We start from the raw sequence: 27,789 nt of genomic DNA on the forward strand, positions 1-27,789 counted from the left end.
AACCCCTAAGTTATTGGGGTTGCACTGGCAGCACTATCTGCAGACATGCTAAAAACAGAAATGAGTCCAATCATTTATGTACTTTTTGGTTAGAGGTTAGGTCCAGGCCTGAAAAAATTAAGGATTTTTAAAATCTACATTTACTATCCTATCTCTTTTAGGACATATTGGCAGTTGCAATTTTTCAGCTGTTCTTCTCTTCTGTTAATGCCAGCTTGACTTTAAACTGGTTTAAGAAAATCCTACCTCAGCTGAGACAGTTTGGCAACAGCTTGCAGGAAATTCAGTTCAGACTACAGGCTATCACATCCTCCCATTGGCCAAATTCCTTATCAGTGTTCCCATTCACCTTTCTGTTCCAAGAAACAAATTGCCAATGGCTTTCCTTCTTGGAGCAGGTCTTCTTAGACATACATACATGTTTAGGTGTATATACATAAGCCTACACACACATGCTTACACATACAAGAGCTAGTGTGGTGTAGTGGGTAAGGTGCTGGACTAGAAGCAGGGAGGCTCAGGTTCTCATCCTCCCTTATGTATGGAGACCAGCTGTGTGACTCTGAGTCAGTCATTCTCTCTCAGTTCTAGACTGGAAAGTTTAAAAGAATCTATCCATCTACACTGAACTAGCATAATAGGTTATACTCTATAATCTGCAACACAGAGGTTTCATTCTCCAGTGGATTAATTTAGTCTGATAATAATACTACCTTGACGTGGTTGGGGGCTTGCGGGCTCTGATGAAGATGAGAGCTATGCCAGAGGTTCAATCTTACTGGACAGGTCTCATCAAAGGAGCAGATGAAGAGATAGTAACAATAGTAACAGGAGTGTTGGGTACAATTTCACAACATCTGGAGCACCACTTGAATAACATTGGCATTGATAAAATCATCACCAGTCAATTGCAAAAGGCAGTTCTACTTGGAACAGTTTACATCCTACGACAATACCTTTAATATTATTGAACAACAACATCTACCTATTCCAGATCCTTGGGAAGGACTTGATATAGGTGGACAAAATAATAGACACAGAGACAGAGAGTTCAATTTAATTTATAGAGAGAGAGTTAAAGCATGAAAATGCCCATGTATGAAGACACAACAAGCCTTTTTTCCTTTTTTAAGCAAGCCAAGCAATGCATTATTTCATCATTTTTCCAGCCACTCAAAGTAGAAAGATTTCATACTCAGCTACCAAATAGCACTTTTACCTCAGAGGACTGGGAAAAGGATGAAATGTCACAGTACTTCCATTTTTTCAAGCACAAAGGAAAGTAGGAAGTTGAGGAAAAAATAGTGACTATAATAATAAAAATAGGTTTTGAACCAGCAGTCATCTATTTAGAAAGCAAATGTTGTAATTGTGCTATTACAGTTTTAATACTACAGCTATGTATGAAAGGCACTAGAGACTACAGTAAGCATTGACACAGTTGAAAGGGCATTCCTGCCTCTGTGGAGTCTATTAATTTCTGGGCTTCCCCTGTAACAGATTGAACTATACTATCCAAAACAGACAGGAATGCTGGAGGCAACATGACATGGAAGTGTCCTTCAACTGAGTGGAGGATTAATCAAGGGTTGATGTCATTTATTTCTGCTTTCCAGAAATACATGCTCCTTCTTGTCATAGGGATGCCAGGCAGTGTGGATAAGTCTTTCATGTGTTGGATACAGCTCTGCATGTACTGGATGCCAAGGTTGAGGAAGTCTGTTCTAGAATAAGTTTACTGGATCATCTGCAGCCTGTCATAGCAGACCTACTTTCTATATGCAGGGCAAGGAAAGAAAGAGAAAACTCATCAGATAAGCAATCAAGCACACACACAAGCAAACCAGCATGTAAACAAAGGAAGGGTGGGAATTCTTGTTTTGTAATGCATTTTTTAAAATGTGAGTGTATTATTTCCAGTTTTTCTAAAACTTTGAGTAGATTTGACTAGCATAATTATTTTTATCTTAAAGAGAGTTCACCTTAGATCTAAACTGGTATTACCTCATGCTTGACTCACCCCACAGAAATCAGTTTCCTGAGATCTGCACAGTTCAATGGTAAAGAACATGCTTTGCAGGACCCAGTTCAATGGTTTCAACTGCAGATATACAGGAAAGACCCCTGTCTGAAACTCAAGCCCATTGATAATATGGAGTTGATTTGATATAAGGGAGTTTCCTATTTATTCAGTAGTAAATATGTTAAAAAAATATTTAGAAAAACTTTACAGGGAGAGGAGTCTATTATTTATTTCTTTTTAATATATGTATGGAATTTCTATATCTGTTTTTCAGCTAAAAGTAAATACTTCTCAAAGTGGGTAACAAAACAATATAACTAAAATACAATGAAAAGTATGAATAACATATATTTAAAGCATAGGGTTAAAAAAGAAAAGCCATATACTGTATTTTCAGTGTCCTCACAGATCAGAGGAGAGAGAGAGAGAGAGAGAGAGAGAGAGAGAGAGAGAGAGAGAGATCTATTTCTAAAACTCAATAAAAATATATATTTTTTCCTGGAAACTATAATAATAACTTATTTATTCAAGGCAAGACAATCACATATTATCTGCCAAATATTTTGTGGCAAACGTTTTACAAAGTAAAGCTAGAATTATATTCCAGTATGAGGCATATAAGAATGGTTTGAACTGAAAATAATTTGACTAAATAAACATAATTTATACTTTAAGAATTAAAATAAAAGTATTAGTTTCTTAGTCATTCTCTTCTGCTTTAAATAGAACTGATTTCCTCTGTTCCTTTATTGTACAATATCTGAAGTTTCACAGCAGCAAATCTGCATTCAGTTTTAGCCTGGACTATGAGAGAAAACCAGTTCTACCAAAAAGACTAATGTGGGTTGGCTAACACCTTCTATTTCATATATAAACATAGTAAAATAAATAAATAAATATATAATGGAAAGCTAAAGAAAGAAAAATTATAATGAGCTCAGTTTTAATTAATTTATGATAGCGCTGCCCAACTATTCACCCACTGTCAGTTTCTGCTGTCTTCTGATGAATACAATTGGTCATATTGCAAGTAGCAAATTACATATATTAAAATCACATATATTATGCAGAAGGTTGTGGCAACTAATCACACATGTCACTTGGAACTTAAGGTAGGCTGTTAATCATGGTATTATGTGAGCAAGGTTTCCCCCCCCCTTTTTTTTTGGTGTGGGTTGTTACTTCCTGCCATCCCAGTCCACTGAACTCCAAGTGAAACACCTCTGTCTTGCTCAGGTTTGAGATGTGCTGAGTCATAATAGAGCTCAAATAGTTATGGAATGGATCTCCCTGTTACCTATTTGCATATTGCCAAGAATTTGTGAGATTTGCACTAACAACATTCTCAACAATTGCTTTCTATCAAATAAAATGTTATAGGACAGAATTACAGTATACATGAAGAGGACCAGTTTGGTATAGTGGTTAAAGACACCAGGCTACAAACCAAGAGACTGAATTCTATTCCTGGCTTAGGTGCAAATACAGCTTGATGACCTTGGGCCAGTCACTCCCTCTCAGCCCTAGGAACAAGGCAATAGCAAACCACTTCTGAAAATGTTTCCGAGAGAACCACAGGAACTTCTTCATGTGGTCGCCAGGAGTTAAGAATGACTCAGAGACACCAAAATAAATAAATAAATAAACAAGGATTGGAAGTTTTTCTGAGTATCATGTAAGAAAACGTCAAGCCTTTATTTACCTCCACAAGTAAATTAATTCTGTTCCATGAGTACTAGTACCAAAGTTTCTTGTGGCAGGAAGGACATTGATTTATGTCAAAGACATTAATTCTAGAGAGAGTGGAAGCATCTGTAAGGAGCAGTAAAAAAATTCAAGGTAGCACTCATGACCACATGGTCAAACTCCCATCCCTTTGTATGTATGTGTACAACACTGACACATATATAGAAGGGGCGGAGCTTCAATCATATGGTTACGGGTACCATCATAACCTTTTTTGATACTCCCTACCGCTGGTAGAAGCAGTGTTATTGTAATGGGATGATTTATTTATTTCACTACATACAATTTTTTTATAAAAACAACCACACTAATTTCTAATCAAGTGAATATAGTCTGGCAGATTTTTACACACAGTATAGCACTATAGGAAAAAGTCATGAGTTTTAGTAAGTTAGCACATTAAAAACTCCAAATTTTCACCATGGAACAAAAACAGTGAAACTTCTAGTTATTTTGTCAACTAGAAAACAAGAAATAGTAAATTTAAGGCATGAGATAAGAAAAAGGAAAACATATAAATCTAATTTACACCCAGACTATTCATTACATGTATAATTTGCTAATTTTACTGTACACATCCTATGCTGTAAATCTTACTGCCTTAAATCATTAGTAGGTGCATTCATACATTCCTGTTGAAATCACTATTAGAATTGGAAAATTTGGAGCTACTATAGCAGTTTGTATCTGGTTCTGCACTTCCTGTTGGCTTGGAGATGGAGGGTTTCCACACATCAATTTGGCACAGAGTATTTCAGGAGTCTCATATTTTGCAACTGTTTATGTAGCTGGCAAGTAATCTCTGTCAATTCATAGCATCATTACAATAACTCAGTGTTGCCCAAACTTGGCCACTTTAAGATGAGTGGACTTCAACTTCCAGAATTCCCCAGCCAGCCATGTTGAAGTCCACTCATCTTAAAGTGGCCAAGTTTGGACAACACTGCAATAACTGAATAAGTCTACAGGTCATACTATAGACTTCATTGGTAGGTATAGATCTTGGGCAAAGATTAGAAGTTTGGGATTCAAATCACTTTGTATTTTGTCTATATTACCAGTAACTTGTTATGCTCTGTTGATTGTTAATTTGAACCAATACTGTTTGCCTACATCTTCAGCTCTTATGTCAGATTGAAAAGCTTGCAATCAAGATATTTTAACAGGATGATAAATCAGACCCTAGATGCTGAACCACTTGGTCTTCCACAGTTACTGGGAAATTTTGGAAGTTTTATAACCTGACATAAATGTGCTACCATATCATTATTAAGATATAATATTAAATAATCAAGAAACTTTCTATCTCCACTATGTATTATCCAACAGCATTTAATAAAGTTTCCTCTCAGAAGTACTTATATTCTTAGAATGTGTCTGGAAATGAAAGTGCACCGGATATCTATCTGTCTGTCTGTCTGTCTGTCTGATTTGTACTTTTGTTCTCAGAAGTGTATAGAATATATATATTTAGATATAGATATAGATATATAGATATATATATCTTATTTGTACTTTTGTTCTCAGATGTGTATAGAAGATTTATCCCCTGTCAAGAAATGTAAACCTCTAATTTATCCAACACAGTGATGTGTATAACTACTATGTCAGTCTTGCGGAAGAACATTTGCATTTGTAGAACTGATTACAGTAACTGGCTGAAGAATTCTAGCATCCAGCTTTGATTCTAAAAACATTTGTGAACAACTTCTATTAATGTGAATAGAAATTAACATAGAAAAGGTCAGAGATTTTACTTTAAGTAATTGCTATCTATCTATCTATCTATCTATCTATCTATCTATCTATCTATCTATCTATCTATCATAGTGTCCTTCCTTCCTTCCTATTGGAACTAAGGTCATTATTAAGAATTCATGGTATATTATTCTGTAAGTATATGTACATTCCTTCCTTCTTTTGCTATTGCTTGTGTGAATTGATCAGTATATGAGAATTTTATTGGCTTGGGATAATCAATAAAATAAATATAGAAATATAGTATATAGGAATTACTGTAGTTATACCTGGGAGCTCACTGATTTTGCATAATAAAACTATGGATAAAGCTATTTTAAAGCTTGAGAGACAATGGATTTTGTATCAACTCCAATTTGGGAGGATCTAGTTCAGCAGGACAAACCATACCACTAAACAGAGCATGACATTAATCTTATATAACTGTTTTTGGAAAACTTGAAAAGGCAGCTAATTGCAAGTTATTTATTATGAATTTTTATTTTTTTTCCAGAAGAGATGCTTGAGGAATTTTCTGTGTGGGGTGCTAATTCCTTTTCCAATCTCGGGCACTATATGTTTTTATTGGATTAAAGCACCGAGATGCTATTTGCTCTTCTGTAACTCAGTTCAATATGGGCCATTAAAAAAGAAAAAAACCCTATCCCTTTATCTGGATGGGATACAGTTGTAAAGTGATTTAATTCATAAGGCCAAAAATGATTGAAGAGGAAAATTGTTTCAGCATATGTCACACCTCTCTTTAGAATGGCTATTAGTATACTTTCAGATGAAGGGTGAACATTATACTGTCAACTAGTTAGTCGGCAATTAGTAAGGACTCTAGAAAAATTCTCTGAACAGGGAAATGACTCCCATGCAAAGGCTGCTGAGAAAATGTACTCCATTGACCTGGTAAGCTTACAACACAATTTAGCAAAAACACTAAAACAAATAGCTCCTTTGAACTATAAACCATTCCATTTTACACTTTTTAATGAAGGCCTGTGCCACACACCAGAATACTTCTCACCTGATTGCTACTAATAAAAATCAATGATCCATTCAAAGGCTCCTCATATCTCCCATATGAGATTTAAAGGAAACTCGTTTCTCCCAGTTTGGCACAGAAGGAACATCCTCCTTCCTTTGAAGTTGATAATTAGGATGTTTACAAGATAAAAGAATTCAGAAATTTATCTGTTTAATTTCACTGCTGTCAGGCTTTAACAATCTCCCCCTCCTTATTTCTCCTCCTACCCAATGTCCTTTCACAAATTCAGCCTCTTCTGCCCTTTAGATCTTTTCTGAAACATTGTGATTATTTTCATTTGTCAGCATGTAGAAAGACTGTTGTGTTTGTGTCTGCATGTATGTATGAAAGAGAGAGAAAAAGAGAGAGGAAGGGAGAAGGAAGAAATAGGTGGGAGAATCAACACTTTTACAAATATATATATAATGAAATACTGTATAGATTTAACACACACCTAATTAGGCAAGCAAATTAAAAACTAACATGAAACAAAAGTTGCAATTTTAAATTTTAGATTCTTCTCCTTCTCCTTCTCCTTCTCCTTCTCCTTCTCCTTCTCCTTCTCCTTCTCCTTCTCCTTCTCCTTCTCCTTCTCCTTCTCCTTAAGCAGTCTCTAGCATAAACTCCTTAATTCTGTGATTTAATTCCAGCTCAAAGTTAGCCATCACACATGTAGGCATGGATGTTTTGAGGTCTGGAATATTTTCAAACTGTGATGTTTTACATTTTAGTTTTCCTCACTTTCCTACTTCCAAAATAGTTTTCAGCAGTGATGGTTACAGGGGCTGCAGGACCCCAAAAGGGAGCTTGGGAGTCTCAAGGTGCTCCCACTGCCCTAATGGCACTCTTGAAGTCAGAAGCACTGTGTTTAGTAATTCACTGTAATCCGTGATGCTTGGATTCAGATGAATCATGTTTTATTTGTAATTGATTTATGGGACAGACTTTTTAAAATGACATTAGTATATAAAAAAAGCAAAATATATCCCTGCAACTTGTAGATTAATGTGAATGAAATTGCTATTAAAGCATGGATTGGTATCAGACTGAATACAGAAATATATGGATAAAAATACAAATTACATTATTTTTTATCAATTGATTGATTATATGCCACCAAATTGTTTTCGACTCCTAGCGATCACATAGACAGATTTTCTCCATGATGATCTGTCCTTAACCCGTTCTTACTGAGCCCATCCACCTTGCTGCTGGTTGTCCCTTCCACTTTTCCCAGCATTAGAGCCTTTTCCAGAGAGCTGGGACTAAAGGGACACAATTTAGAGAAAACTGAGGAATAAGAAGATGCATTTTAAGAAATTACAGTATAGGACCTTGTTTCCTGGTGTAATTCTTTCTTTCCCAGGGGAAAATGGAGGGTGATTCAAAGCAAGCAAAATAGAGAAAATACATTTAGGTCTATTGCCATCATTATTCCTAGAACAAAATAGCGGTAACTTATTGCTAAGACATGTTATAGTCTTTAAAAAGTTTGTGTTTCTTCAAGTAATACACTTGCCCTGAATAGTTATTTATTCAGTGAAAACAGCAAATATACAAATATGCAACTGAGGGATAAACCAGGACAAGCTAGTGGTGATTGGTGACGGTGCCTTTCCACCTAAGCATCTATTTTGGGATGTTCCATACCTTTATTAGTTGGGAAAAAGCCAGCTGTTCCTGACTTGGCAGGAAACTATTGAGCTTAAAATTACTGTAGGTTCTATTTATTTCCATCCATTTATTTCAGATCCCAATCTAGTTATTTAGTCGACTCATGAAAGGGGGCCTATAGCTCAGTAAATCCCAGTTTCATTACCATTCCTGTCTAAAGGGATTTCAGATAGCTGCTTGGAAAGGTCTGGGAGCCTTCTGAAAGTTTTAGCAGACAATACTGAATTATATAGATAGATAGTTTCTCTTGGATCAAATCAGCATTACATCCATTTTTTTCTATATGGCTAGGTGATTCTTTATGGTGGTATTTAAGTAGTTTTGGTATTTTTTTTCCTATGACTAAGTGTTTTCAACTTTTGATATCTGGTATCCTGCATCAAAGAGGTGCAGGAAAGAATCAAGAGAGAGAAAATATATGATGGTTGGAAATTTGAAATTTTACATTTTGAATGCTGTAAGAAGCAGCTATCTGATAACATTTCCTTCAACTCCTTACTCTCATTTCCAATTCCAATGACATTTCTTATTTAAACGATATAGCAACATAGATGATGATGTCAAGTACCAAGAACCATTTGAACCTTGCTGTTTCTTCATTAGTCTTACATAGGAAAGGCAAACTCAGTTTGAAGTAATAATCACCAAGCCAAGGTATTGTAAATATATCAACTGAAGTATGCTACATTTGGAATAATTTCACAGCTTTGTTTCATTTGGAAGTCTAAATTAACACAAACACACTTGGCAGTCCTACATCTATCTAGCTAAAAGACACAATAAATGAAAGAAAAGAAATCCACAGGCACATCATATGGTGTAAGCATTTTGCAAACTTTTAAATATTTTCTTGTATGTTTTACTTTTTACTTTTTGTTTATGAGGTCCATCAAAATATAATTTACAACTTCTGTTAGCTTGTAATTTCAATAGTTTGATTGTAAAATTTGTTGAAAAAGATCAGAGCAGAATGACCTGATCTGTCACAAATCTACCAAATGCAGACATGTCATTTCCAACCATTCCAGAAAACTATGTTTACTTTTATGTCTCATATTATGAATGACAAAGTTACAAATGAAAACATTTTGATCTATAGTTGGTAACGACTCCAGCTCTTACCCAAGGTGAATCTAGATAGATTTTCTTCTCCAAAAGTTACTTCTCACTTTATTTTAGTAAATGTACACCATACACACAAAGAGAGACATAAGTATGAAAGCAGAACAGAAAGTAGAGACTTCTTTCTGTGCACTCATTTTTGCTGAATTTCCAGTGTTGTGTTACTCCTTTAGTTTCACGTTTCTTTGAGGCCAAATCTGAAGTTATCGTATTTCTTTGGGATTTATCACTGATAATGGTAATGATTAATACAGTTTATTTCCCTTAGAATCACACACTTTTCGTTGTGTTTTAAGTAATTATTTATAATTTTAGGAGATTTTTTTTTTTTGCTTATTCATTTCATGTACCATATTTTTCCGACTATAAGACGATACTTTTTTCTAAAATCCTTACGCTAAAAATTGAAGGGCGTCTTATGCAAGGAGGTAAGCCGAGGAGAGAACTGTGCGGTTGCAAAACTGCCCATACTTTGTCTCTGCAAACAGGCTTCCCCCAGTCATGAGCCTGATGTAACTGATGTCAGCTGATGCTGAACAAACCAATTGGAGGAAGTCTGTTTGCAGAGACAAGCTATCCGCAGTTTCACTCGTGATTGAATGTAATCAGTTATGCAAAAGAGCTGCAGAGAGACAGTTTGGACCTCCTCCCTCTGAGTGTATCAGGTCAATGTTACCTAATTACTAAATAAAAATGTGTTCTGCACTATCTTTAAAATATTGATTTCTTAATTTTGGGTTGGAAAAGTGGGGGGCGTCTTATTGATGGAAAAATACAGTAATTTAATTTGCTTTCTCTATTTTTTTTTAACTGTTTACCTTTCTTATTTTTTATCATTTCTTTTTTATATTACCATCCATAAGCTGCTTTGTAATTCAACTTAGGGACAGGCCTTGGAACAGAAATCATTCTTAAACTGGGGATGACCTGTATTAGATGAGACTGTACATGACTACAGGCACTTTCAGACAACCAACCTTTTTATCACTCAAATTGTTTTAGCTCACAACTGAAATGAAGGAAAGCTTGAGAAGATGGTGCTGAGCCTTGACATTACCAGAACGTTATGATAAGTGATATTTTTGCCTCTGCATGAGTCTGCACTGCTTGCAAAAACAAAAGCAAAAGCAAAAACATTCAATGAAAAGTTGCTTTTCCTAGCAGTAGATGAGCAGAGATATCTTTGTCACTCTCTGTTCAACTGTTTCTACCTTACTACCTTATTGAGAATGCAGGAGCTGAGAGGCAGAATATATGAGCTTCTCCTATGGCCGCAGAGATACCTGGAAAAAGCAACATTGTGAGTTACAGTTGCTTCTGCAACAATTTCTCCTTGAACATGGAAGTTCCCCATCAGCTCAAAGCAGAAGGAGTGATCTAGGTCCAAGAAAAATGGAAAGTGATTTGCAACTGATCAGCATGTCATCGAATCCACTTTGCAAACAGATTAGAAGCAACATCTGGAAATGTTCCACGATGCTACTGTTATAATTACTTTCTCTTGCGTGAACTGTTATCATATCTGGCCAACTTCTGATAAGTACAATGCTAAAACAAATCACAGGCCTGGGTTTAATGTCCTTTTCTTTGTAATCTCAGATTCAGAAGGAACATTAAGTGTATATTGCCAACCAGAGGATGATGGATAGGCCTCTGTGAAGTGTTTTTGATTTGCTTTGATGATGCAGTTTGCGTAACAAAGACAAAGCAAAGCAACTTCTGAGGCAAAAAAGAAGTGGAATTTACTCCAGTGAGACATTTTGTGTTTCTTCACATCTTCCTTCGGCATTTAGGACAGCTATAAGAGAGTTCTGTGCATGTACTGCACATACACATTGGCAAGTAAAGTGTAACAATATGACCATTTTTCTTTTAGAAGCAGGGGGACTGCAAGGCTTCCGGGAGCAGCACTGAGAAAACGTTTTGATAAATTCTTTGGTGAAGGGAAGCACCCCCACCTTTGGAGTTGTGTGCAGCCCTGATTATATATATATTTTTTTCTAGCAAACAAATAAAGACATAGATGATTATTGGAGCTGCCAGCCTGTGGAGCTAAAACTGGGAAAATTCAGTAATTGTTTGTCAGCTCAATTTATCTTATAAAATTATGAAGAGAGTCATCATTTTCCACAGACCACATGAAAAATGGGAAGCTACAAATGTCATTTTATTGGCCCTGGGCACGTTACTATTCTTGTAAAAGAGTGCAGGAAATGTGCAAGACAAAATTGTGTAATAAAAATCATTCTACAACTTTCCCTTTGACTTCAATGTAAGCATTCATTTATCAAAACACTGCCTTATAAAGTGGACTATAATACCTTGTGCCCTTGTCTTAATCAGAGCAACACTCACACAATGCAGACTCTCTTTCTTCTAATTTCTCGCACTCTGTTTCTTTAAGAAAAATGGCTGTAGGACATGGAAAAAAAATAAAATTATGATACATGGATTTGATGATTAGTTAAATTAATAGGTTATACAAAATAGTTAAGAAGTAGTTTTAGAGTAAGAGGTTATATGATTTATCTACATCTGTTGTATAAGAACTTGGAAGTTATTCTTTTTGTATTTCTTTTTCTCTTTTCTTTTTCTTTACCTTCCATCACTTTTGTATTCTTTCTAACTTTCTTGCTCTCTACTTTTCTCCTCAGTTATTAGTTCTTGTTTGCTTTTACCTTTATGCTTTTTATAACTTAATAAAGTTCTTATAAAAAAAGAAAAGTAAAATGTCTGCAAAGAAGGCTGGAATGAGGGAAAGAATGAAAGAAAGAAAGAAAGAGAGAGAGAGAGAGAGAGAGAGAGAAAGAAAGAAAGAAAGAAAGAAAGAAAGAAAGAAAGAAAGAAAGAAAGAAAGAAAGAAAGGGTAACATATCCTAATGTGAAGGCCTACCTTTAATTACCAAGAAGGGCCTACCAATCCTCTGTGTGTTATTCCATAAACTGTTTACCTTAACAGTCCTTTGTTACAGGTTTTAAATCTTCAAGGCTGGCAGCTTTTGAAGGCCAAGCCTGCCAGCTGGCAGACAGAGAGGTGCTTGTGCTCTGGTTGATTGAGGTAATTAACAGCATAAACTGTCAAAAGGTGACAGAAGGAAGAAAGTTCCTGCCCTCGGGTCCCAGTCGGATTCCACCAGCTTGCTCCCTGAGTTGCCAGTAAAACTAATCATAGAGGGAATATTTGTATTAAATTATTAAATCAGAAAGACAAAAATGGGAATGTCTCATATGTCTCATCCAGAGGTAATTGGAAGACAAATTAAGTAGTATTTTGTAACAGGAAAGCCCATTAAAATCTACCTCTGAGAGAAATGGATTGTATATTTGAGGCCAAAGATAATTTTTGTTTATAACTGACAACTTATTGAGAGCTAATGTAGTGGATATTAAAGGGTTGAACTAGACTTAAATAGGTTCAGGTTCAAGTCCTCACTCAGTCATGGAATTCACTGGACATCTTATTGTCTCTCAACCCAGTTGCTGTTGCACAGATAAAATTGGGATGATGGGGGAAATCACCATGTGAACTCCCAAAGAAATTCTAGGGCTCATGATAGTGGTGGTAAATATTATTCAGTCTGCACATCTCTATGATCCCAACTTTTAATATCATTTTTATAAACATTCATTTCATATCTCTTACTCTCTCCAGTGATACAGATATTATGATTTAGATCCAGCTTTCTGTTTGCTGAGATATTAAAAAGAGGGAGAGATAATTTTTCCAATTTCCCTTTTGTCTTGCAGCCCGTATTCTATTGATTAGAAGGAATCAGTGAAAAATCACTTCTTGTGAAGCAAGGTCAGGCAAACTCTAATCTAGAGAAATTCTAAATCATAAGAAAGTCTGAAGAAAATGCAATAGTCATGCACATACCCTGATATTTGGTACTAAACTCCCAATTCCATAACTTATGCAGAGGTAGAGACAATGACACTAGCATCACATAGAAAACAACTGGAATCCTAGTCCTTGATTTCTGAGTGGATGTTTTACCTGTTTATATAGAAATAGAAGCTCCTGAAACAAATGTTCTTCTGCCCCAGTTTCTTAGACCTCTCTGACTTCTTGAGCATTTTGAACTTCAGTCAGAGGCTGCAGAAAACAATGGTAGTTCTGTCCTTTTCCCAGTCTTTGTCCACAGACCATTCCCAGGTTTTTCCCTTTTTTTAAAAGGGTGGAATTTTATCTTCAGCAGAGAGAGAAGGCTGGAGTAGCCTGAGACTTCATGTGATTGGGAGCCATTCCTTCTTTGTGGAATGTGAATTGTAAATCTATAGTCTGCAGACTGCAGTTTGGCACAGAGGCTACATTCACAACAATATCAGAAAATATGTGTATAATTTCATGAATGGATCTATGATTTACCTGAATAAGCATGCTTTATCAATGTTTGATTCCCACAGGAGAAAATAAGTATTATAGCCCTCAAAATCAAGACCTTGTTTGAACATGAAGCCTTTTGTGTATCAGTTACCAGTTAATAATGTACAAAAGCATGCTTGAGAATTTTCTACTTCAGTTACAATAAATTATATCTTATCATTGTCATATTGTCATATTTGGAAATAAGACCTGAGGTACTCAGTGTGTAAATGATGAAATTGAATCTGTAGTCTCCCCAGAACAATCCTCCATTTTAAATAACGACATGAAGAATATTGTTCACACGCATTTCTAAATCAGTCAAGATTTGATTCAAATTTGAGATTTCACAGTGGCAAAATTTCATTCAAATCTGAGATTTGAAAAGAACAAGACTGTGAGGGAGTGAAGTGGGGTTGCTATTTGTGCTTGGGAAAAGTAAGTTGCAGCCAGGCAGAAACACTTCTCACCCCATTTCCCTTGTTTCCCTGACTACTCACAGGCATCCAGGCCAGCTTTCCAGCTGCCTGTGATAATGAGCCACACCCTGGCGTTCTCAAGGACGTGCCGACATCCAAAGGCAGCTTCACCCCATCCGGGCTCTTAGCTTAGAAAAGCAAACTCTAAGACAGAGCGTGGGTGGGTGTGTAGGAGAAAAGGAAATAGGAAAATGGCGAGCAGGCGAGGAAGCGGAAAACAACATCTGGAGATTGACAGCTATTACAGGCAGGCAAGAGGACGATTGGTCAACTGCCTGGACCACAGTTACGGTAAGCAGCATATCCAGTGGGATTCTGGCCTGGAGCTTGGCCTGGGAGCTCAGCTGAGTGCTCAAAAGCAACTCTGCTTAAGAGCAGAGCTTGGAGCTTGGCCTGGAGCTCAGCAGCAACTAAAAAAGGAACGAATACACTGAGGCAGCACCTCATCCCAACTAGTGCAGGAATTTCTGGGAAAAGGCAAAGGTTGCATGCTACTTTGTAGACTTTGAGACTCTTCTTTGAACTGAGTATTAAAAGACTGAGTATAAAGGACTGAGCATTAAAAATGTATTTACCTAGTAACAGCAACTTGCAAGTCATAGTTGGGTAAAGCTGACCCACAGCAATAACCTATTGCTGGGAAAAGTGTGTGCTGCAATAAAGCATTGTGTACATATTTGCTACACTGTGGTGTCCAGTCCTTGGAAAGCAAAGAACCCTCACAAATATTTTGTTCAATTTAGTTCAAAAATCTGAAAATTTAATTCAGTAAAGGATTTAACTATAATGAGGAAGCATTGAAATACCAGCAACTATTCCTTTTCTGACAGAATAGGATGAAACTAGCAGAGATAGCAGATTCTTGAGACAACATTAACCCTGCAAATTCTGAGCTGTTCAATTCAAGGATTTCACTGAAATAAATTTTGATTTTTTTTCCCCTTATAGCTCTTTTAAGGCAGAGGTGAGGATAGCAACGCAAAACACTGTAAATTGATTAAAAATTAAGCACCTCCTAAAGGTTTAACCATTCTGGAATGGGAAAGCTTATTGACATGACTCATTGGCAAGGTTCTGTACTGTTTGTATAACAACTCTTTTTTTAAAAAGTTAGAGAAGTATGAGATCATATATATAAATCCTATATTATGCATATTGTTTTAACAACAAGCACACTATGCCAGACTCAGTCATGCAAGAAAAATTAATTATTCAGTGTAAGACATGATAGAAACAAATATGGAAACAGTCAATGATTAAAAATTGGAGAGAGGGGGAGAATAAATAGGAAGTGAAATGGTGAAGTGAAAAAGCTGAAAACTGCAGACCAATCACATACAGGTCAGACAAATAGATTGAGAATTAATTTGGCAAAAGGTGGAAAATTACATAAGAAGAAGCAAACCAGTTTTAAAAAGAGCAGCAGAATACACCTGAGCCTCTCCTTCTCTCTTCCAAGTTAATCTGCCTAAAGAAAGTGATAGAAAGCAACATACCAGCACTCATCCGTGAGCTCTGACAATTAGGATTTATGGAAATGATAAAACTCTGGCTGACTTTCTCAATATGGAAGAGCCCCTTCCAACACTTATCTCCTCCCCCAGCTTGGTTCATATATGGAAAGAAAGTTGCAACAATTATTGAGAATAGTCCATCAAATCTCCAATTCACCTTAAAATCTTTCCAAGCATTTTTAGGGCCCAGATTCAATCCTACACCTTGAAGCTATTCAAAGTTTCAGTTTAAAGGTTTGATTCAAAGGCTTGGTTCAGTCCAATCTGCTTTGAATTGATTAGCCCTTCAACCAATTCAATCAGTTCACACAACATTAGTTGTTCATAGAGTTAAATATATTTTTGGAAATACTGTGGAGAAGCTGACATTAATATATTTTTATATAATTAAAATATAGTTCCCATCATATTGAAGAACTATCTTAATAATGTAACTTATTCAAGTAGAATCCTTCTGCAGATGTATTCACATGCAAGAGGAACTTACAGAACCCCCCAAGATTTGGAAAACTACCCAAAAGGAAAAGGAGAAGGATTCCCCCCCTCCCAAACTCGTACACAGCAGGAATAAACCAGCTAAACAGGCTTAGTTAGTACAGAATGTAAAGAGATTGTTCGAAGGGGGGGAAAAAAATCACAAGACTGAGGGGGAAAAGAATGGAATGGAGAATCTTGAATAGAAACTGTCTTCACTTCAACATTCTGTTGTAGGTTCCACTAATATCATACTATTAAAAATATTTTCCAGTCACTCGAATACTAATGAAAGCTTACCATGCTAGTCAATTATCAACAGTGACAGAAATGTCTTATGTGCTACTTAAGTTAGTAGCCAGTACTGCTTTTTGATTCCCCTTCTAGTGAATATAAGTTCAGTTAAATATAATTATTAGATAGAGTTATTATCAAACTTTCAATGGTACATTGCTATAAAACTGCCATACCAAAAAGAGCAGTTATTTACAATGCAGCTGGATTTGGGAAATTATTATTATTACTATTATTGGTTGCACAGTCAGCCAGTTGTTTAGACTGGATTTGGCATTTTTATCCACCTATCGAGTCCTTGCCAAGGAGCTGGGATAGGCAGAAGTTGTCATTTAATAATATTAAAGGTGCTCTCGTAGGATGTAAGTTTCTCCAAGTAAAGCTGCCTTTTGCAGTTGACTGATGGTGATTTTGTCAACGCCGATGGTATTCAATGGTGCTCCAGATGTTTTGGGATTGCACCCAAGACACTATTGCTATTGGTACTACCTTTGCTTTCTTTTGCCATAGTCATTCTACTCCTATTTGCAGGTCTTTATGTTTTGTGATTTTCTCCAGTTCCTTCCATTCTATTCTGCTGTCTCCAGGTATTGCAATGTCCACTATCCAGACTTTTTTGTCTTTCTTATCAACAATTGTTAAGTCTGGGATGTTGTGTGGCAGGTGCTTATCTGTTTGAATTCTAAAGTTCCAGAGTACTTTAGCTTATAATTTTCTATTACTTTGTCTGCTTTGTGGTCCCACCAGTTCTTGCTTGCAGGCAGATGGTGTTTCTTGCAGATATTCCAATGCACTATTGCTGCTACTTTGTCATGCCGATGTTTCTAGTCAGTCTGTGCCATTTTCTGGCAGCAGCTAACTAGGAGGTCCACTGTTTCTTCAGCTTCTTTGCAGAGGTGGCATTTGCTGTCTGTTGCTGTCTTCTCAATTCTGGCTTTGGGTTGTTGTTGTTGTTGTTGTTGCTTGTAGGTCTCAGTATAATGTGAAAACAGCAGCCAGAACAGAATTATGGAGCTAGGTCTTAATGATCCTGAAATCAGTGGCAAATTTTTGCTAATCTTCTCACTAAGATAAAGCTTTAGCCCACAGCTGAAGATGTTGCATAAAAGGCCTCCACATGCCCCTTCTTTTATAAGCAGATGTTTGGAAACATTATTCTTTTATTTAATTTTGTTTAAATCACTGCATCAAATGTTTGACAGAGATATAACAATCTGGCAAACAACCAAAATATACCTTCAGTATTAATAGAAAAATGGAAAAGCTGTCTTCCTCCCCACTCTATTTTCTTCATAATAGGGATTTTTGCTCTTCATAAAAAAATTCATAAGTAAGGAAATAGTGCCAACAAGCTATTAGCAATAGCAATTTCCTAACAGTGGTGGGAAGCATCCTGCATGTTTAAATAAATATTGTTAACTATGACTTTGTGATTTTACTGGGGACTGATAAGGCAAGTGTTTGACCTATATGAAACACATACAGTATGCATGGGATGAGTGCAGCAGGAAAACAGGAAACAATAAATCAGAAATTAGAGCACTGATTGTTGTAGCTAATTACATCAGACTTCTGCTTAATTTCTTGCTCTGTCATTCTAACCTGATTTTCTTGCCAACAGGCTTTGCAAATTGCTGGTGTCACGTACATAGAGCAAATAATAATCTTTAGTTCCTATGACTGGCAAACGAATGAGTGGGGAGAACATAATTTATTATGGAAGAACAAATCAAGACACACACCAGATACCTGCTCAGATGTTCTTTTAATTCATTTATCATAATGGGCTGCCTGCTGTATTTGGGTTTGGGTTTGTTTGTTTGTTTTTTGCCAAGGGCATAGATATTTGGAGAATCATAGCTTATTGCATCTGATCTGGACATTATTTGATAAGTCTTGAATCAAGAAAGGATGAAGGGTGGGGGCCTCCAGAATTCATAAAGGAAAAATATGATGGGTTTTGGATTGTATGCAGGAGGAGTCAGAAAATCTAAATGGACAATAATTTGGATGGAATTTTTCTGAGTAACATAATAACTTGGACAGGGAAGGGAATCAAATAATAAACATCAGGTAATATAAACATTTTGGGAAACAGTACATTTTATTGGCATCTAAGGAGAGGAACTTTATTGAAATAAGTGGATTTGAGTAGATAATAATTAGGGGAAAAAAGAATTGATTTGGAAAGATCTGTGGATTAGGCTTTAGTCTGGGAAAAATAGGTCTGGGTGGAAAAGAAAGAAAAAAAAGTGATGCATGGCAAGAGGATCAGCAGGAGGAGGAGGAGGGAGCAATGGAATAAAAAAAAAGAGAAGAATGAAATGGTATAATCTTACCATCCCCTGGCATGCAGCTCCTTCACAGTTTATTGATAGACATACAACTGAAGAGAAGCAGAGTGAGCGAAAGGATTCCCTACCCAACAGTTGTCTAAATAGTGTGTATAATATCTTTTTGAACTGTTGGCCTTTTCTGCATCTTTCTTCCAAAGCACATACATTGGAATGAGAGTCTGAACAGATTATGTTATGGAGAAAACTGCACTGAAATAACAGCATGTGGATTTCATGGTTTTCATGTTCAAATAAGGAACCTAGGTTCCTTCAGCTGAGAAACCTATGAGTAACTGCCAGTTAGAGTAACTGTATTGGGCTAAGTGGATCAATTGTCCATAAAATATAAATTCCTTCATGGTGTTGATTATAACATTTCCATCCATATAATGAAACATATAGCATATAATGGTTATTTGTGTTTTTTTAATACACTGCTGGTGATTGCAGGAATAGCAGTAACAATAACAGCAGCAGAGCAGTACAATCCTGGAATAAATTTCTCTGAAGTCACATACTTAATCTCTGGCATCTCCAAAATGTTTTTTTTTTTTTTTAATGCAAAACTCTAATGCTGTTGCTGATCAGTGTAAACCATCCTTCTGAAATCTGGTTCCTTCTCAATATGTAGATTACAATGGTCAGATTTCCTAGCCAGGTTGACTATCTAGGGAATCTGGGAACTGTAGTCCCTCCACATTTGTAGGACACTAGTTGAAAAAAGGTGATGTACAGTACATAATACAGAAGTAGGAAAATGTTCTGAATCTGTATGAAGTAGCTGCCTGTATTCCAGGAAGCAGAGCAGCAAAGAGAACTCTCTGGAAAATCCAAGTGTAGAGTATCTGGATTAGTTTAATCTGGTATGTGCCATGAGATCTGCAGCTTGATCCAGCCTAAGGGATGCCAGGTGGGAGATCTCTTGAGGAAGACCCAAGAGAGCAGATTCATACCTTGTTACCTGATGGTGTTAATCACCTTCCTTTCTTTTGATTAATTTGGTTCTGGATAACCAGCAGGAAAGAGAAAGTGAGACAAACAGAGCCCAGGAAAGACTTCTTTTCACCCCTGCAACTATGAGTGGAAAGCCTTTTGTCAACATATTGGAAGAATGGTCCAGCTTAGAACTAAGAATCCCACAAGTACAGTCCTTGCTAATAAAAGTGCAGTCCTAATATATTAACTCAGAATGTGTTATCCTTTCATAACATCCAGATATAACTGAAGTGGCACCTCCCTCTATCTAAACTGCCTTTGTGGCACAATGGGAAAAGGATTGTTTTCCAATGAACAATTATGTAATTTTAAACTCTAGATCTAATAGTTTTCTGGAATGGCTATGTGTCGTTAGATAGCAAGGTGTATTATACCTTCTTATACCTACGGGGAAACTACTCTCAGATTTTCCAGTCAGTTGTCCCAATATATCTGGATTTGCGGATTTGCGTCCTAAAGTCTTACCCTGCTGCTTATGGCCAATTGTGAAATTATTATCTTAGGCCTCACTCTTCAAGTGCTCATTATAAATTGAGACTTTTTCTGTAATAGGGCCTCAGTTATGGCATCATTTCCCCAAGGAATTTTTTTTGTTTTAACTCCCTTCTGCCTTAAATCCAAATGGTTTTTGTTTTCTCATTGTTTTGGTAGGGGGCAATGATTAATGCAATCTCTATTGCTCTTGCGATCTTACTGTTATATCAGTTTCTAGTTCTGCATGGTTTATTCCCCTAGAAATACTGTTTTCAGTGGACATGGATTTTTCCTTCTAAGGCTGCAATACTTACTGTGTCCATTTACCTGGAATAAGTAAATAGAAAATAGTCAAATTTACTTATAGATATGCAAAGAAGGCAATGTACTGGATTTCTTGTAAATTGTAAATCATTCTGCATGCAGAAAAAGCATAATTATGTAAAATAAAGTACTGTTTAAAGTTTAAAGATTGAAAGATAAATTAAGGTGGGTATAATTTGTGGGAATACAAGCTACTCCTTTCAGAAGGTAGTGGCTCTGGTTTAATTCAGGGAGTCTATGCCAAACTTGAGTAAATAGTTCTGAACCCATTGTTAGTTATTTAGTTTTTTACAGAAAATTCAACTTCAATGTTTTTTATATATTTTACATCGCTACTGGTATGAGCATTTTTTAAAACGATAGCATTCATTTTTGAGATGAAACACATAATTGTTCATCTCTACTCAGAAGGATCCCACTGAAATTAGTCACAGATAAATGTATTGAGGATTGCAATCTTAATAGAATAAATATTAAGTTGGCTTGCAAGTCAGTCTCTTGATTAGAGATCCTCACTTGCATGGAATAGCATGAACATGCATGGCATAAAATTGGTTGCACTTGTGGCATACTGGCCAAACTCTTGGGTTCTTGGTGTTCTCTGACCTTGGTTATTTGTCTGCAGATGTTTCCTTACCAGAATAGGTAACGTCAACAGTATGTGGCCAAGTGTATTTTTCTGGCTTTTTTATTCAGTAGCTTGCCCTGCCAGTCAAGAAGGCAGTCTCAAAGATATGATGAAAGCCTATCACTTTTTAATGTTTATCATGATGCATGTTTAAAAGGGGCAGAGTTTCAACTGTGCAATTGCAGCCAGCACTTGATCTTTTTTTTTTTTTTAACCGCAGTGGATACCCTTACTAAAAAGCATTCTGTGAAAGCCTCAACTGACCGACACATGATAGTCAGTCAAGGTCACTATTTATGGGCTGCACGGGCATCTACAGGAGAACAAGGGGGACCAGCTGGGTGATTTGGGGCCAGTCACTCTTCCTCAGCCCAACTCACCTCACAGGGTTGTTGTTGGAAAAATAGGAGGAGGAAGGAGCACTAGATATGTTCACCACCTTGAGTTATTTATATATATATATATAAAAAAAATAATAATAATAAAGGCAGGATAAAAAGATAATAATAAAAGAAGACATCACATGCGTCAGCATACCATCATATAAATTAGACAGTGTACATACTTGCTTGCATCAGATATCATGATTATTGTATGAGAACTGCAGCATTTGCTCAAATATGTCATACATACCCTAATTCTGTCATCATCCTGACTTGATGCAGACTGCTGATACATGCTTGATACTGACTGCATACAAATATGTCATACATACCCTAATTCTGTCATCATCGTGACTTGATGCAGACTGCTGATGGGCCCATCCAACAATGACTGTGGCGCATGGAAGATGGCAACTTGGAATAAAAGAGGAGAAAATTAAGGATGAAAGAAAAAATGGGTGTGTGAAAGAGAAAGTAAAAGGCTCCTCCTTGTGAAGTAGAGTTGATAAATACATGCAGGGAACTGTAGGTTTAATTATGAATGAAGGGCTAAAACATGTCAGAAAGTCTGAAGCAGTGTCATTAGGTTGTTATGGGTGCATGTGAAAGTAGGAATCCATAAGTTGCATAATTTCTGCTAATTAAACAAAAGACAGTAGCATGAGTTCAAATATATACACATCTATGTGTCATTTCTGTTTTCTCTGTTTTCTCTTGTCCTACTGATGGGAAATTATGTTGGTAGTTTTTCGGACTTTTGGCAGTGTGAACAGAAATGGCTGTGAAGGCAATAAAAATCAGATTTAGGGCTGCATGTGACTATTATGTGATTTACTTCCCCCCATCAACATTGTACCCCTAATTGGATCAATATTTGAGCAATCTTAATGCTGTGATGAAGCCAATAGATTAAATATGCTTATAAGGATATCAGTAAAATCGTTGTTCTTATGAGCAAGAAAGCAGCTAGTAAGCATGTCTAGTTGAGAAAAGAACCCCAGTTTGAAGAAAAACAGGGTGCTTTCAATAGCCTAGTCCATGTCTCCCTATATACAGCTATCAATTAAAACGACCTAAGAAGATGCTTCCAAAGTAAGACTGAGCAAACATCCTCCTCAGCTCTTCCCATTTGCATTGCTGATTGCTAGATTTTAGTAAAACAACTGCAGATAATTTAAAAAATCTGCATAAGATAATGTTGCCAGGGCTCTGAATTCTTCTTGGATCATTGCTTTTGTTAGTCAAAGCAACAGGAATATGTTTTTGAATTACTCATCTGCTGTTCCTTGGAATCACATTTGTTAAACAAAAGGAATCTGGAAAAACTTTTCAGAGCCATCAACCTTTTGGAAATTCTCTTGTCCAGACAAGGAGGAAAGCCATTAACTTGGCCCAAGCTTTATTTGTCTCTTTCTGATTGTCTTTAGTTAGTCATGACCACTTCATTTATCCTCCCTTTGTTTCTGAAAAGACTACCTGAACTAGCAATACTTTTGTCTCAGGGCAGAAATTTCTACAAAAGGAGAAGGAAAGCCTCACTTGGATCTATTTCTTCTCTCCATCCATAGCTGAAGTCATAATCAAGGAACATCAGACAGGTCAGTCAGGCCAGAGTTTTCCCCTCACTTTCTGGTACTTTGCTTAGAGAGAAATATGGTTGAGCTATCAGAGCTATTGGAGCACTGGGCTGTTTGTGCATAAACTTTTGGTCCTTCAAAGACCTGTGTAAGGTGGATTCTCTAACAGTTGGAGGACAATGAAAATGAGGATGGAAAGATGATGATTTTTCCTTCTTAAGCAAAATGGTACCTGGGCAAAGGTGCCCTCCAAGCACATGTTGTGTGTGTGAATGATAAATATTGTAATTTTTTTTTTTTTTTCTGTGACAAGAAGCTTCTAAAATTCAGACTTTTCTTGTTATGGAAGTGTCTATTTTTTTGTCTTCTTTTATAGCTGAACAATATAAACTGAATTGTTTCTTGAAACCTTTCCATTTCTGCTGACTTTCTCTGAACTTCTGCTTCATCTTTTTCTCATTGAAATGTGTGTATTAGATTTTCCACAGATTATTAATTGTTTATTATTTAATAGCCTGTATATCACTAGCCCCAAATACAGTGGTACCTCTAGTTACGAATTTAATCCGTTCCATGACTGGTTGCAACTCGAGTTGGTTGCAAGTTGAGGTAAAGTTTCCCATAAGGTTCAATGTAAATATGGTTAATCCGTTCCGCCCTCCGAATTTGGTCGCACCCCAAGGTAAATTTCCCCCATAATTTCAACGTAAATACGGCTAAACAACTCTGAAACATATGCATTTTATTTTTAAACCTCAAAAACATGAAAAAAAGTACAGTACAGCACAGTATGAAGAGGGAGAATGGGGTGGGGAGGCAGTTATTGTTTGGAGGGAGAGTCCCCCTCCAAAGGGACATCGGGGAGATCTCCTTCAGGGGTTACCTCTCTTCTTTGCCTCTTAGCTGCAGGCTCAGTTCTGGGGAAAAACCTGTCTAAAGTCAGTTGCCAGCCTGCTCTGCATTTTCTTTGGAGCCATGCTGACAAGCACACCAAAAACCTTCCAAACACCACAAAACACACCACAAGCCTCACTGAACGTCTCCTTGCTACCGCGATCTCACCCACAGGAAGCCGCGACCGCGTGGCAGCAGGGCAAGTGGCCACAGATCCGGTTCATAGCTCGAGGTGGAGTTCGCATGTCGAGGTAAATTTTTGGGGCCGGAGCTGGTCGTATCTTGAAAAATTCATAAGGAGGGGCATTCGTAACTAGAGGTACCACTGTACTATTTAATACATTGTATTGATTTATAATTAATTTTAGTTTCATTTTTGTACTTCTGGAATGCATACACCTGTTGAAATAACCTATAATGTTGAGTTCTCAACAAAATTTGTGCTTATACTAGGCCACAGGTTGCCCATCCCCACCTGTGTGCTCTATGTTGAACCTTATGGATTCATGCAGAGGCATAGTTGGGGGAGGGCAGAAGGCAGGGTGGAGGGAGGGCAGGCTGGCTTCAGGAAGCAGTCCTCTGCACTGGGACTGGTTCCTTCACGGCCATTTCCTGTTCAACCAAACAGCCAATTTGCAAAGGGAGCCAACCAGGGCCACACTGGAGATGGATGGTGATAGTTCTACAACAGATGCTTCTCAGCTGGGAATTTCTGGAGATTACATTGGTGGTAGTCACTATGTGATCCAACCTCATGATGATACTGAGGACACCATGAATGATCATGAAGACACAAGTGGTTCCAAAGAGAGTTTTAGAGAACAAGATATATACCTTCCTATTGCAAAAGTGGCAAGGTTAATGAAGAATGCTATGCCTCAGACAGGAAAGATTGCTAAAGATGCAAAAGAATGTGTGCAGGACTGTGTCAGTGAATTCATCATCTTTATTACATCAAAAGTGAGTGAGAGATGTCATCAAGAGAAACGGAAGAGAATAAATAGAGAAGATATTCTCTTTGCTATGTTTACTCTGGGATTTGATAGCTATGTTGAACTTTGAAGTTGTATCTTGAAAAGTTTAGAGAGGCAATGAAGGGAGAAAAAGGTATTGGTGGAACAGTTACCACAGCAGATGGCCTGAGCTCACAGAGGAAGCATTTACTAACCAGTTGCCAGCAGGTTTGATAACTACAAATGGCCATCAACAAAATATCATGATTTATCCAATGTCACGTCTTATTAACAGATTCCTGGTATTCAGCAAATTTAGTTCTCATGACTTGAAGAAGGCTTTAGATCTTGCCATGTGAGAATTATGAGCAAGGAATGCTGAAGGAAAGAAAACTTGAATTTGAATTGGTTTGTGAAGAAAGAAATGTCACTTTGTATGTTCAATAGTTGTAATGTAGCTTATTGAGGCCTGACTAACTGAGGTATGAACTCTGATTCAAATCTCTTTTCATGAGTGATTTTAAAAGAAATTGGATTTTAAAGGTATTAAAATATTTTTTTTGTTTTGTACAAGTGTTTGTTGTTCTGCATAACTCCTGTATGAATTGTATACTGCAATTTGCTACTGTCAGAGATTTGTAGACAGTTTCTTATTTTTATGTTGAATCATGTTACTTTTGTAATTCAAGTAAGCAGCTGGGTTTAATTCATGTTTTTTGTTGTTGTTGTTCAGTCGTTAAGTCGTGTCCGACTCTTCGTGACCCCATGAACCATATTGCGCCAGGCCTTCCTGTTCTTCACTGCCTCCCTGAGTTTGCTCAATTTCATGCTCATTGCTTCAGTGATGCTATCTAACCATCTCATCCTCTGCCGTCCTCTTCTCCTTTTGCCTTCAATCTTTCCCAGCATCAGGGTCTTCTCCAAAGAGATCTCTCTTCGCATTAGGTGACCAAAATATCTGAGCTTGAGCTTCATTATCAATCCTTCCAATGAGCAATCAGGGTTGATTTCCTTTAAGGTCAGTGATCACACCAGCGTGGACATCAGGGACATTAAGATCTTTCTTGTATAGTTCTTCTGTGTATTCTTGCCACCTCTTCTTAATCTCTTCTGCTTCTGTTAGGTCCCTGCCTTTTTTGTCCTTTATCATGCCCATCTTTGCACTAAACGTTCCTTTCATATCTCCAATTTTCTTGTAGAGATCTCTAGTCTTCCCCATTCTATTGTTTTCCTCAATTTCTTTGCATTGTTCATTTAAGAAGGCCTTCTTATCTCTCCTTGCTATTCTCTGGAAATCTGCATTCAGTTGCTTATATCTTTCCCTTTCACCCTTGCTTTTCGCATTCCTTCTTTCCACAGCTATTTGTAAAGCCTCATCAGACAGCCATTTTGCTTTCTTGCATTTCTTTTTCTTTGGGATGGTTTTAGTTGCTGCCTCCTGTACAATGTTACGGACCTCCGACCATAGTTCTTCAGGCACTCTGTCTACCAAATCTAATCCTCTAAATCTATTCATCACCTTCACTGTGTACTCACAAGGAATATGATCTAAGTCATACCTGAGTGGTCTAGTGGTTTTCCCTACATTCTTCAATTTAAGCCTAAATTTTGCAGTAAGAAGCTCATGATCTGAGCCACAGTCAGCTCCTGGTCTTGTTTTTGCTGTCTGTATAGAGCTTCTCCATCTTTGGCTGCAAAGTATATAATCAATCTGGTTTCGGTATTGACCATCTGGTGACGTCCATGTGTAGAGTCGTCTCTTGTGTTGTTGGAAAAGAGTGTTTGCTATGACTAGCTTGTTCTCTTGACAGAACTCTATTAGCCTTTGCCCTGCTTCATTTTGTACTCCAAGGCCAAATTTGCCTGTTATTCCGATTACTCCTTGACTTCCTACTTTAGCATTCCAATCCCCTATGATGAAAAGGACATCTTTTTTTGGTGCTAGTTCTAGAAGGTGTTGTAGGTCTTCATAGAAGCGGTCAACTTCAGCTTCTTCAGCATCAGTGGTTGGGGCATAGACTTGGATGACTGTGATATTGAATGGTTTGCCTTGGATACGCACTGAGATCATTCTGTCGTTTTTGAGGTTGTACCCCATTACTGCCTTTCCCACTCTCTTATTCACTATGAGTGCAACTCCATTTCTTCTAAGGGTTTCTTGCCCACAGTAGTAGATATAATGGTCACCCGAATTAAATTCACCCATTCCCGTCCATTTCAGTTCGCTGATTCCCAAGATATCGACGTTCAATCTTGTCATCTCATGTTTGACCACATCCAGCTTGCCTTGGTTCATAGATCTTACATTCCAGGTACCTATACAATATTGTTCTTTACAGCATCGGACCTTCTTTTCGCTTCCAGATACATCCACAGCTGAACGTCCTTTCGGCTTTGGCCCAGCCGCTTCACTCTTTCTGGAGCTACTTGGAAATGCCCTCCGCTCTTCCCCAGTAGCATATTGGACACCTTCCGACCTGAGGGGCTCATCTTCCGGCGTCACATCTTTTAGCCTTTTGACATTGTCCATGGGGTTTTCTTGGCAAGGATACTGGAGTGGGTTGCCATTTCCTTCTCCAGTGGACCACATTTTGTCAGAACTCTCTGTCATGACCTGTCCGTCTTGGGTGGCCCTGCACGGTATAGCTCATGGCTTCACTGAGTTATGCAAGCCCCTTCGCCACGACAAGGCAGTGATCCATGAAGGGGAATTCATGTTTACCCTTTGAATAAAACACAAGGCATAGTTAGGTAGCAACAAC

General features: G+C 37.3%; 1 long non-coding RNA gene and 1 pseudogene across 1 annotated transcript in view; one reads left to right on the forward strand and one right to left on the reverse strand.

The window, feature by feature from the left end:
* Nucleotides 1-1,051: 1,051 nt before the first annotated feature.
* The window catches only part of LOC148216845 (uncharacterized), a 70,894-nt gene continuing 44,156 nt past the window's right edge, over nucleotides 1,052-27,789 (reverse strand). The window contains exons 3-4 of the long non-coding RNA XR_015794423.1: nucleotides 21,936-22,017; nucleotides 1,052-1,775 (exon numbers count right to left, since the gene is read on the reverse strand). This is a non-coding gene — a long non-coding RNA (uncharacterized LOC148216845). The remainder of the gene's footprint in view (nucleotides 1,776-21,935; nucleotides 22,018-27,789) is intronic.
* LOC103050323 (nuclear transcription factor Y subunit beta pseudogene) lies at nucleotides 24,735-25,355 on the forward strand (annotated as a pseudogene).

Source organism: Python bivittatus, unplaced genomic scaffold (genome assembly GCF_059951505.1).
Source record: "Python bivittatus isolate LINGU-HERP-01145 unplaced genomic scaffold, Pbiv_v1 ctg000070_np1212, whole genome shotgun sequence".
NCBI classification, from domain to species: domain Eukaryota; kingdom Metazoa; phylum Chordata; class Lepidosauria; order Squamata; family Pythonidae; genus Python; species Python bivittatus.